The 11,782-nt window shown below is 47.5% G+C and overlaps 1 pseudogene; it reads right to left on the bottom strand.

The window, feature by feature from the left end:
- Positions 1-10,678: 10,678 nt before the first annotated feature.
- Positions 10,679-11,229, bottom strand: LOC149334074 (uncharacterized; annotated as a pseudogene).
- Between the last annotated feature and the right edge of the window lie 553 nt (positions 11,230-11,782).

Here is an 11,782-nt window from a genome sequence, read left to right as displayed (position 1 = left end):
GTCGGCCGTCATTCACAGGCTAAACGACATTTCTGGCCGCGCATCTACTTTGAAACACGAAAAATCTAGTAGACAGCTCGCGAGGAGCGGCGTATCAAGGGCATCGCACAGACTGCCTTTCCGAGCGTTAGTAAAGACAGCGGGACAGAGATAAGCAGCATTAGTCGAGAACCCGATGGCTTCCGCCTTAGAAACGAAGATAGACGCACATAATCTGTTCTGCACACACAGCTCTGCTTAGAGTGGTTTAGGCGACCAAATGAATAAAATATAAACGTGTAGACTTACCGTAAGCGGACGATGAAGCTGGATTTTGAAGAAAACGCAATCCGCGAAACACACGCCAACGCCATTGATGCAGCCATGCACAGTGTTGTTTGCAGCCCGAATGATTTTCCGCCGTCTCGCGGTAAAATGGGTAAAACGTGAAACAGAAACCCATTTCACGGTTGTATCTTTATCGCTCGCACTCTTGCCGTGTGCAGCTTTATCTGATATCCAAGTGCACAGAAGGCAATTGGTTTATAAGCTTAAATTCTTCGCTTACCCTCTAAAAATCTTATTGTTTTCGTGAAAACAGAACCGAAATCTAACTTCTTGTCGGTATACGCGTCGCATCTCCCACCGAATAGTATGTGGTACAATTCTCAAATAATAATTATAAGGTTGCATAGCATAACGTCTTTTTTGCGTGTGTTCGTGTTTAGAAAACTGATACGCGCAACATCAGCGTGTCATCGGCTCCGAAGCAACAGGTGCAAGGGTAGGAACGAAAAAATACTGGCTTTGTGATTGTTGCGTCGCAGCACTTATTCACGTGAATACAAACTGCAAAGGTAGAAATGGCAGATGTTAATCGCACAGAGGACCAGGCTCTTCGAGATTAATCTAAGATGTTTCTAAGGGATGGGCGCCTCCTTGAATTCTCACACCCGTATTTCCCCTTTTATTTTCAGGACGTTTTAAAGAGAAATGTAGAACCGTTGATGAAATGTTTCTGATTTCAGCGCGTTGGACAGTAACGATCGAAAGATGGAATGGAATTGTGTAGAGCGATTCCTTTAAGGGAAAGCGTATTCGTTCGACGTAGTACAGTTTGCGGGCGCCCTTACTTCAAGAACGGCTGCGTTTCCTCGGCTTACTTGTTAGCACTAAATATCTAATTGTACTGACAATATACGTCACGGTATAACGAAAAGGAGCTTGTCAAGGCTCCTGAAAACAATATACAGGAGGGTGTTGTAATGGCCTTACGCAATACTTTTTAATTTTCGTAATAGCGAAGGAGGTGGGGGACTCCCGACATAGTTTCGGTCACTAGATGCAGGTCCCCTCAACATGCAGTGCAAAAAGAAATTGACATTGTTCTGGACTTAGTCGAAAGTCAGTGTATCGAACATTGTTAAATAAAATTACGATTGTTATAGACTGGTCTATAGGCAGTAGACTATCTATAGTGTACAGTCAATAGACGAAAGGAAATTGAGGTAGTTGTATACTGTAGTCTATAGGAAGTCTATAGGCCGTCTATAGACAAAAGGAAATTGAAGCAGCTATAGACCGTAGGCTATAGAGAGTCTATAGACCGTCTATAGACGAAAAGAAATTGAGGCCGCTATAGACCTTGGTCTATAGAGAGTCTATAGACCGTCTATAGACGAAAGGCTATTGTGGCAGCTATAGACCTTAGTCTATAGACCGTCTATAGACGAAAGGAAATCGAAGCAGTTATAGACTTTAGTCTATAGACAGTCTATAGACAAAAGAAAACTGAGGCAGCTATAGACCTTAGTCTATAGCGAGTCTATAGACCGTCTATAGACGAAAGGAAATTGAAGCAGTTATAGACTTTAGTCTATAGACAGTCTATAGACAAAAGGAAATTGAGGCGGCTATAGACCTTAGGCTATAGCGAGTCTATAGACCGTCTATAGACGAAAGGAAATTGAAGCAGTTATAGACTTTAGTCTATAGACAGTCTATAGACAAAAGGAAATTGAGGCGGCTATAGACCTTAGGCTATAGCGAGTCTATAGACCGTCTATAGATGAAAGGAAATGGAGGTAGTTATAGACTTCAGTCTATAGAGAGTCTATAGACCGTCTATAGACAAAAGGAAATTGAGGCAGCTATAGACTTTAGTTATAAAGTGTCTATAGACAGTCTATAGACAAAAGGAAATTGAGACAGCTATAGACTTCAGTCTATAAAGTGTCTATAGACAGTCTATAGACAAAAGGAAATTGAGACAGCTATAGACCTTAGTCTATAGAGAGTCTATAGACAGTCTATAGACGAAAGGAAATTGAGGCAGCTATAGACCTTAGTCTATAGAGGGTCTATACACAGTCTATAGACGGAAGGAAATTGAGGCAGCTATAGACCTTAGTCTATAGAGAGTCTATAGACCGTCTATAGACAAAAGGAAATTGAAGCAGCTATAGACTTTAGTCCATAGATTTTCTATAGACTGTCTATAGACAAAAGGAAAAGTCTATAGGATGGCTATAGAGTCTATAAAAAGTCTATAGAAAGTCTATAGACCATTTTTATAAGGGAGCCTTCCTGACAGGGACGAGGGACTGGCTGCGCGGGGGAGCTGAGCGCAGCTTCGATGGTGGCGGTGCCTGGCGGGTGCAGGGTGCCTATACGCCTCCTTTGCCACCTCTTTCCTCTGGCCTCTGTACGGACTCTTCCCATCTTGACCGTCCTACGTACTCTTCACGCCGGTCGCCTTCTCCCCGCTGCCTATCTCTCTTTCTCATGTGCCACCGCTACCTTCCCGCCCTGAGCAAAAAACAAACCGCATCGCAGTTCCGGAGGCAAGAACTACGCTTCTATCAAACTTTCTAGGCCCTCTGTCTTCCCCCGCCAATGTTGTAGAATTTTTAGTCGATGGTGTCTCCGTACTCGCCCTTTTGGACACTGGTGCTGCTGTCTCTGTTATGAGTGCCGACCACTGCGGCCGATTACCGGAAGTGAAGACGCAGGTACTGAACTTTTCTTGCCGCACGGCCAGCTCGCACCGCGTTCAAACTTTGGCGGCATGCACAGCTCGCCTCGTTATACGGAACATTTTGTACGTCGCCGAGTTTCTTGACCTCTCCCTCTGTTCTAATGACATCATTCTGATGTGCGACTCTCTCACCCATTCGATCATCTATTGTGCCCGTGCCAGCATTGAACTGTCTCCGCTTTCTCACTCCCCCTCCCGTGCACTACCTCTGCCCATGCCGCTCAAATGCTGGTTGCTGCCGATACTAACATCCCTGCCCTCTCTGCAGCCCAGGTGCCCCTGTCATGTGCCTCCTTGTCCGATTAGACTGGTCTTCCATCGACTCGTGCTGCTGCCCGTCGCCACTCCTTCCTTTTGCCTTTCTTATTATCTACGATGGCCACAGCGCAATTGCGTGCCCAAACCTTTTTCTTTCCCGTCAATGCTTCACCGAGGTGAATGTCTGGAACATGTTGAATCACATGATAACGTTAGATTCCCCGTGTCTGACGACCTCTCCTCTCCCCAGATAGCTGCACTCGATTCGCCTGCTTCTGCGCCAAGCGAAGCCTCCGTTTGTTTTTTCCCGCTCTACGGATGCCAGTATTTCGCCAGCACAGCACGATAAGCTCGTCGATTAGTTCTTCCATCCGTCCTTTGACTTCCCGCACGCATCACTGGGGCCGCACGTCTGTCGTCACTCACTGCATCGACACCGACAGGCACGCTGCTTTGTGCCAGCGCCCGTATCGCGTGTCGCCCACTGAGCGTGACATGATTAGCAAAGTGGATGGCATGCTCCAGCACGGCGTCACCCAGCCTTCCAACAGCAAATGCACCCACCCGGTTGTTCTCATACGGAAAAAGGACAGCTTTTGTCACGCCGGACGGCCTCTATAAATATGACAATATGCCGTTCGGCTTGAGCAATGGGCCGGCCGTATCCGAGTGCATGATGGACGCAGTTCTCAGCGCACTCAACTCGCACACGTGTCTGTGTTACCTAGACAATGTCGTCGTCTTTTCTAAACAAACACTTTGATCTCACTTGGTCCTCATGAAGCGTGTCCTGCAATGTCTGAGTGACGTCGGCCTGCAACTGAACCTGAACAATGCTGCTTCGCTGCCCGGCATCTTACCACTTTGGGCCCCGTCGTCTAAAAGAAGGCGTTCTCCCTTACAAAAATGACTTTTGAGCTTCAGTTGACGCCTTGTTGAGCTCCGGTTGAATCAACTGGAAACCAACATGAACTCAATGCATGTTGAGCCTACTCAACACCTGCTACACGGAATTGTTGTTGGGCGTAGTCAAGAGATTTACTGTTGAGCAATTTCTGTTGGATTTAAGTTGAATCATCTCAAGGCAGCCGTTTCTAAGCCTAACTAAATGAAATCATTTCGACATCCATCGTGTAAACAGAACCTGATCACATTACACATATTAAGAACGCATGCAGCACCCGTTAAAACTCTCATAAACCACTCAGTCATTTTCTTGCATAGAAAAAAGTGCACTATGCTCATTCAGGCATACCTACTTTGGAGGATTCGTATGTGCTCTCATAAAAAAGGGCGCTTAATTAATGCTTTAATTCAGTTGTTTACGAATAAATGAAGGTCGTCAAATAATAGACAGTTGCATATGAACTTCATTACTTCTACTACACATAAAATAAATAAATATTAAGAGTAATAACTGACATAACTTTGTTGATTGGCAGGCCACAACCTGCGCAGGTCCGGACACCCCTGAGTAGGACTATATAAGGGCGAAGCCGAGGTAGCACTAAAGATCAAGATGAACTCTGTCAGTTCTTTCTATAGCCTCGTGTGCAGTACTGTCCCATGCTATTTATCTGATGGATGTGTAGGGCTAGGGTGTATGTATGTATATATATATTTATATACATACGTGTTTGTGCGTATGTGTGGAGCGCTACGTCACAGGGGGTGATGGCTTCACGTTAACGAGAAATCGCAGCAATAAATATGAATATACCGCCGAAAATTGCATTGGTAGTCGGTCCATCTGGCGCAATACGAATGCATTCCCAGGATTTTTTTGCTTTTTTACCCCAGCCAAGATTCAGAATGGCGTGTTGATTCACTCCCGTAATTCCAACATGAATTCAACTTGAACGCAAAGCAGAAATTTCATTGAGAATGCTCAACTCTAGCACAGTGGCCACTTTTCCAATGAGTTTCAACTCGGCCTCAACAATTCACCAACACTAGCCCATCCTGGTCACAACAAAAATTCAACATGGCGTGTTGAGTCTGCTCATGAGAACTTCAACACTGTCTCAAGAAGCATTTTTGTAAGGGCTTCCCGATCCTGTCAAACTGCATGCAGCCGCCGAGCTCCCACGTACTACTTCACTTAAAGAGCTGCGTACCTTTACCCCGCCGCGGTGGCTCGGTGGTTACAGCGCTCGGCTGCTGACCCGAAAGACGCGGGTTCGATCCCGGCCGCGGCGGCTGAATTTCGATGAAGGCGAAATTCAAGAGGCCCGTGTGCTGTGCGATGTCAGTGCACGTTAAAGAACCCCAGGTGGTCGAAATTTCTCGAGCCCTTCACTACGACGTCCCTCATAGCCTGAGCTGCTTCGGGACGTTAAACCCCAATAAACCAAACCAAACCAGCTGCGTACCTTTATAGGCCTATGTTCTTATTTCTGCTGTTTCGTGCAGAACTTCTATCCTGTCTCCGCTGAATGAGATGCTTGCCAGCGTTCCCAACCTCTCTTCTTGGACACCTGGATGTGAGGCCGCCTTCACCACGCTTTGGCACATTCTAGTGTCCCGTGCGATCCTCCGCCATTTTCATCCCAGTCAACGCACGGAAATTCTCACTGAGTCCAGCGGCGTGGGCATCGGCGCAGTTCTTTCCCAGTTTCCCGGAGAACGTTGTTGCGTAAGCCAGCCGCACTTTGACAAATACAGAAAAGAATTATCCCGTTACGGAAAAAGAGTGCTTGCGGATCACCTTACTCAGTGGAGGAGCTGGAAACTGTTTCGTCAAAAGCATGTGTAAATGGTTCCGTGCTAGATGGCCATCAATCCTCGACTAACGGCGACCTGACCGACCGAATCCACGGCCCGGACCGGGACGGCCGTGTCTGGCCTGCACGGCCTCCCACTGCTCAAGAGAAGGATCCTGCAGCAGAGCCGCAGAAGGCGGCTCTTTTTTACATTCGCACAGGATATGATCGTAAGTGGCCTGCTGTCACCCAACTTCATGCAATTTTAGCGTGTCCTTCTCAGACACCATTAGAGCATGGGAGGTAGCGGTCTTGGTCTCAAAGGAAATGCCCTCGACTCAGCGTGGCAAGCTCAGTGGTGAACTGCTACGAAGTGGCAAGATATTTTTGCCGCTTGGTGCCCAGCTTCCGCTGGTAGCAATCCGAAGAATGGGTCGGAGCCAACGGTTCACAAACAAAGCACATTTTGTACAGCAATCAGACGGTACAGAGAATTTCACAATCACTGGTACAAACACATACCAAGTCATTAACAAAACAATGCAACTCGTGCAAAGTAAACCTCGAGAGAGATTACAATAGAAAAGAGATTGGTTGGTTTATGGGGTTTAACGTCCCAAAGCGACTGAGGCTATGAGAGACACCGTAGTGGAGGGCTCCGGAAATTTCGACCACCTGGGGTTCTTTAACGTGCACTGACATCGCACAGTACACGGGCCTCTAGAATTTCTCCTCCAAAGAAATTCTAGCCGCCGCGGCCGGAATCGAGCCCGCGTCTTTTGGGTCAGCAGCCGAGAACCATAACCGCTGAGCCACCGCGGCGGCCAATAGAAAAGAGATATTGCACCTAAAGTGCATTAACACAAGTGACAGAGGCAACAAACAAAACACAATTTGTTCACCGGGCACTGCGACAGTCCGACGACCACAGATACACGACGATGCTGTCCCGCAGACTGACGCACGCTGCCTGGTTGGTCCGTCGCTGGGCAAGTGGTGTTCTCCCGGGAGTCAAGCAGGCGCGCTAAGATGAACCTAAAACGGCGGCTCCGGCTAAACTGACAGTGGTCAACGACATACTTATATAGGCTTGGTCCGCGTCTGTTTGTTCTACGCGCGAAAGTAGGCGCGCACATACACGCATTGTTATTCGCGCAGTCTCATTTTCCTTTTCCCGCAGGCCGCCCGTCCTCATTGCTCAAAAGTCGGGAGTCCCTCCGAGGCGCTTCTCGTAATTTGTGGCGTGGCGCCGCCGCCGACGTGCCAGGGAAGAGGAGGGGAGCGTAAATCGCTGGGCTAGTTGGTTGGTGTGGTGTGTGTACCTCCTTTTTTCTTGTCCTGCGTCTGTGTTCCGCTGGTTCCACCCTGACAACAAGAGGAGGGGACATGATTTTGCGCACGCATGGCGACGCCCTTTCCGCCGGTTAGGAGTAGAAGCCCCTCGACATTCTAGAAAAATCGACGTCGTGGCTAACTCATTCCCTCCGGCAAGCGGTGGTCGAGGGGGCAGCTGCACACACAAGTAGCTCTCCGGGGGCTTCCTTCTCCCCCGTTATAAAGCGAAAGCATTTAATGCCTCGTACTATCGTTAGCAGCTGTGTTGGCAGCCGTGTCGACAGCAGTGTCGAGAGCCGTGTCGGCGTTTTGACGGGTGTTCACCGAGACATGCGAGACAGCTACTGCGTAATTTCCTTTCCTCAAATACAAGCTTCAGTTTCTTCATTACGGCACCTCTTTCTGTTCCTTCTTTCACTCCCACTTCCTGCCTTCCTCTAGGTGTGGTGCGGGTTTCTACGGAGCTGATAGAGAATTAGTGCGCCATTTCCTTTCCTCAGAAAACGTTGCATTCAAAGGGCAAGGCATCGCGCCGGACGGGTGGATGCGCTACTCCCTTCCTATACGGTGCGGTTCGGGTGTCCACCGAGATGACAGAGAATTACTGCGCCATTTCCGGTCCTCAAAAAGCGTTGAGTTCAAAGGGCGACGCATCGCACCGAAAGGGTGGTGGTGTTCCGTGGACTGCCTGGCAGCGCTATAACACGCTGTCGAGATGCACTCCTAAAGGCGAAGCTTAAGAGTCATCAATTTAGCAGTTAATTGGTATTTAGTAATTAATCAATAATTAGCCACATATTGGCAGTTTGTCAGTACTTCGTCATCAATTATGTGGTACGTCATCCAATGGCGACATCACCAGTGTCACACAGGCAAAGCGATACGGAAAACGCTTTCGCAACTACGCACCTTAGACAGCCAAAGTGCCTCCTGAATTTTTACGACCAGTGCTGGCGAGATGCGTCCGCGTGGCCCTGCTTTTGTTTCTTTTTTTCAAAGTTGCGCCGAATTTTGTGACACCTGGTACCTGAACCATTTACACTCTGGCTTCACCTCTTGCATATATATTTTGCTGGGTGTATTATGACTTGTGAATGATCTCGTGTGGAGACTTCTCTAAACACACCCCTGATCCTTGACCAATGTCTTATCCGGCGCGGGAAAGCCCTCCGACTAAACTTGTATTGGTTTGTAATGTCATGGAAGGACACCAGCCTACTTTTCTGAAACCCTCCCGGAACAGGCGACTCACCTGCTCGGTTGACGAAACCTCGAGCTTGTGTGTGAGCTGCCTCGTTTCCCGTGTTTCCGGAGTGCGCAGGTACCCCGGTACCCACAGCACCTGAACATCTCTCATGCCTCCACGTCTGACTCGGCTCAAAAGCCGATATGCCACAGATAATATCTTGCCCCTCGCGAAATTGTAGATGGCCGTTTTCGAGTCACTGAAAATCAGATCAGCCTTTGTTCTAGCTGTCGCTAGAGCGATTGCCGTCTCCTCCACCGCCTAGTAGGACATGGTTCTGACCGGCTCGGAAGCGCACAAGCGTCCCCGCGCGGCCAGTACCGTTATCGTAAATGCTTGCCTGTCTCCATACTCACCAGCGTACACGTAGGCAGCCCCTTCTTATTACCCTTACTTTGCGCACAGCGCTTTTGCCCTCGCCTGTCTTCTGTGTTCATGATGCATCGGGCGCATGTTTTTCGGCAAAGATATGATGTGCAAACACTCGCATACCACCCTCAGTAGCTGTCTTTTTCTTTCTCTGCGAGGAGCTTCCACTCCTACGCCGATCTTCTCAAGAATGTTTCTCCCATCCCCTGCTCTCGACAGCCTAGTCATGTGCTTCGTAAGAAGCGCCTCCTTAAACTCTTAAACTCATACAAGGTTTTGTGTACCCCTTGGCCCAATAAACGGTCCATCGATGCGTTGTTCGGTAGGCCCAAAAAGGCCTTGTACGCTTGCCTGATCACCACTTCTGCCTTACCGCTCTCCGTTACGTCCAGCTTAAGATAGGGAAGTGAATATACCACCCGGCGCACAATGAATGTCTGCGCCAGTTTACACATCTGTCTCCTTCGCCCTCTCCTGTGGCTGGCTATTCTCCTCATCGGCCTCACCGTTGAACTGACCCTGCTCTTGAGCCATTCCAATACCTCCTTATTCTTTCTCTTCGCCTGCACGCACAACCCCAAGATACGGATCGTTGGGACCTCAGCGACCGGCAACCTCCCCACCCTCACTTCCAGCAGAGGCGGTCGCACGCAGCGCCTCGCGTGTATTTGCCTGGTATTTCTCGCACTACAAGGAACTCCGACTGGGGTTGTGATCGAGATAGTGCAGCCTCCCCAGCGAGCTCCTCTACAACATCTACTGCCTGCTGCAGCGTCTCGTCCAGCTAGCCATCACTGCCCCTGTCAACCCATGCCGTAATATCGTCGGCGTAAAACGTGTGTTTAGGCCCCGGAGCCTCCCCCAGCCTCGGTGGCAACTTAACTAAAGCAGGGTTAAAGAGAAACGGTCAGGGCATTGAACTCTACAGCGTCCCCCTTCCCCCCAGAGGGAAGGAGTCCGACTTAATTTCCCCCGCCGATATTTCAGGAATTCTATAGTTAAGGAAAGAATTAATATACCGGAAGGGTGTGCCTCCTAGGTTTACGTCCGAAACGTTGTGGCCCACAATGGCATTGTGCGCCACACTACCGGAAACCTTATTCAGGTCAAGTTCCAAAATGGCTTTAGTCTCCGTACCACACCCTTGGTTCACTATGTCCCTCGTAAGCAGTATCATAAAGTGTTCCGCTGACAAGTTGGCCCTCAAGACAGACATTGTGGGCGGGAGCAGCTCACCATCCTCTACATAGTCCTGAAGCCTGTTGAGAACCCCATGCTCCATCAGCTTCCCCCCAAAAGAGGTCAGTGAAATGGTGCGTAAGCTCTCTGCGTACAGCTTGTTTCCTGGTTTGAGAATAAAAGTGATTCCGGCATGTTTCCACTCAGGCTGCAGCTCTGCTTCACGCCAGCATTTATTCATCAAGTCCGTGAGTTCGCTCACCGACTTGAATGAATGAATGAATGAATGAATGAATGAATGAATGAATGAATGAATGAATGAATTTCGCTTTTTGCCATTACAGAAAGCGTGGGTGACGAATTGAAAGCGGTTCACAATAACCGCTTGACGGGCTTCGTCACCCGAAAAAGTCGACGATGACAGCAGCGGCAGTTCTTGCGGCATACAAATAACAATTCACACATCAAACAAAATAGATTGTGCTATAATGCAGGTAGGGGGTTAGATATATTAAACAATGACAACGAAAGAAAAAAAAACGATCGACATATGTATTTCACTACTAATACAACCTAATCAATAAAAGTTTCACAAAGTGCACGAAAAGACATTGTGTTTATATTGTTATAAAGAGAAGAGTTCAAACATCTTGGTAGTATATATTTCAACATAGCAAAACCATAGTTTGTTCTACATCTGGGTACCGAAAACATTTCAGCGTTTCTAGTGGTATACGGCGTGTTGTGTGGTACCAGCTGCACAATACGGGACAAAAAGGGGTCATCTCTTGCAGTCTGCTTTTTATAAAAACAGGCAAACCTGTACTCAAACAACCTAGAAACTGGAATTATTTTGTCTTTTATTCGAATGGGACGAGTTGGGGCGTCATAGCAGGAATTTGTAATGACTCGTAGCATTTTCTTCTGTTGAAGAAAAAGCTTTTGCAAATTGGACACTGTAGTATTTCCCCATACCAAATAGCAGTACCCTAAGTATGAAAAAAAGAATGCATATAAAGGTCAAGTTTTCTCTTTGTAGGTAAGTTATATTTATGGCGAGAGACGATACCTATGAATTTAGAAAGCTTGATGCAGACCTTGTTTATGTGAGCATCCCATTACATTGAAGGGGTAAAGTCTACGCCAAGTGATGTGAATGATTGAACATATTCGATTTGTGTGCCACTGAAAAAGATAGGCGGTGCATTCTCTACCAACTTGCCCTTAGCATGAAATATTATCGCCTTTGTTTTTTCCTTATTTACTGTCAATGAGTTTGAGGATGACCATTCCTTCAGAGCAGTCAATACTAAGTTCGCTGAACCGGTTAATTGGTTAATATCAGTGGAGGAACAGAACAAAGGGGTGTCATCAGCATAAATAGTAAATTTTATCTCGTTGTTTATATTAGTGATGTCCTTTATATATAAGTTAAAAAGTATAGGACCCAAGAGACTACCCTGTGGCACTCCATTTGAAATCTATAGGACATCAGAGCGGCAGTTATTGATGACAACATATTGTGAACGCGAGGACATATACGACTCGAAAAGGTTGAGGGCATGGCCACGTATACCGTAATGATGAAGTTTTGCAAAGAGGGTGTTATGATTGAGGGTATCAAACGCATTGCTGAAATCTACGAAGATTCCAAGAGTAAGCTTCTGGGATTCAATA

Source organism: Amblyomma mixtum, chromosome 8 (genome assembly GCF_055824585.1).
Source record: "Amblyomma mixtum isolate Tamu chromosome 8, ASM5582458v1, whole genome shotgun sequence".
NCBI classification, from domain to species: domain Eukaryota; kingdom Metazoa; phylum Arthropoda; class Arachnida; order Ixodida; family Ixodidae; genus Amblyomma; species Amblyomma mixtum.
Note: the sequence above shows the minus strand (reverse complement) of the source record. Positions and strands in the feature narration are given on the sequence as shown.